The sequence below is a fragment of the Lipotes vexillifer genome, unplaced genomic scaffold (genome assembly GCF_000442215.2).
Source record: "Lipotes vexillifer unplaced genomic scaffold, Lipotes_vexillifer_v1.1 scaffold371, whole genome shotgun sequence".
Taxonomy (NCBI): Eukaryota; Metazoa; Chordata; class Mammalia; order Artiodactyla; family Lipotidae; genus Lipotes; species Lipotes vexillifer.
Window position 1 is genome coordinate 889,221 of NW_006786304.1, and position 1,068 is coordinate 890,288.

The window sequence follows — 1,068 nt, forward strand, 5'->3', positions numbered from 1 at the left end:
CAGGTAACAATCTGAATGAAGCAAGGGAGAGAGCCAGGAGGGTATGCTGGGGAAACACATCCCACCGAGGCAGGAGCATGTGTGATATGTTCAGGGAATAGCGAGGAGGACAGTGTGGCTCCAGCAGAGTGAGCAAGGGCATGATTAGTGGGGGACAGGTTATGGGGTATAGGGGCGGTCCTTGATGTTTTTTAGCCACCCCTGAGGCTGCACAATTCGGCTGCATTCCTGGCTTCTGCTCAAAGATGACACCACCCTGAGCATCTCTTTACACGCAGGGCAGGAGCCCAAAGTGGAACGATTTGTTGACTTTCCTCCCATAAACAAGCCCAGATGGGGGCTTCTGTTTTAGGGGGGAGGGGTGGGGACTGGGGCCCAGGAGAGCAGCCGAAGGAGTAGGAAGCTGCGGGGCGGGGCGAGGGGGGGGCGTTGTCTGCGGGGGAGCCGGCCAGTCTTTCTGCCCTAAATAGGCAAGGCTGGGCGTCTGCCCTCTCAGCCCCTCCTCCCTCCTTCCCTCCCTCCTGCCGCCTGCCGTCCAGACAAGCCGCTTTTGTCTGAGGGTCAACCGTCTGCCTGAGGCTGCCACCACCTCTGGTCTCACCCAGATCCGCGTGAGACTCTTCCTGGCTCTGGCCTTGTTTTCCAAAATAGGGTTAAGTCCTAGTGTCTTGGAGACCCCATCTGTGTTGCTTCAGCCCCTACCCCCACCACGTCATAGTCACTCCCCTTTTAAAGGATTTTCACCTTCATTTATCCACATCTGATAGGAAATGGTCTTTTCCTGCAGCAAGGATCCAGGGTAGACTCCATCGAAATTTCCCATAGGGATGCGGAGCTGCAGCAGACAATGGGGGCTTCTGGGTGGGAATGGAGCAAAGGGCAGGAGGAGGTTGTGGTCCCTGCTGGGGACAGAGGAACCCGCTGGGGTTCACCGCTGTAGTACAATACCACTAAGGCTAGATTCACAGAAGGACTTTCCAGTAGGCACGGGGCGGGGGATTCTTTCCCAGAGGAGAAGCAGAGATTTATGAGTCATGGTCAGCCTATGTCATCCAAATGAGGGAAAGA

General features: G+C 56.1%; 1 protein-coding gene across 1 annotated transcript in view; it reads left to right on the forward strand.

Annotated features, from left to right (window-relative positions):
• DACT3 (dishevelled binding antagonist of beta catenin 3) overlaps positions 1-1,068 on the forward strand; it is a 9,325-nt gene that overhangs the window by 3,739 nt on the left and 4,518 nt on the right. The window lies entirely within an intron of this gene.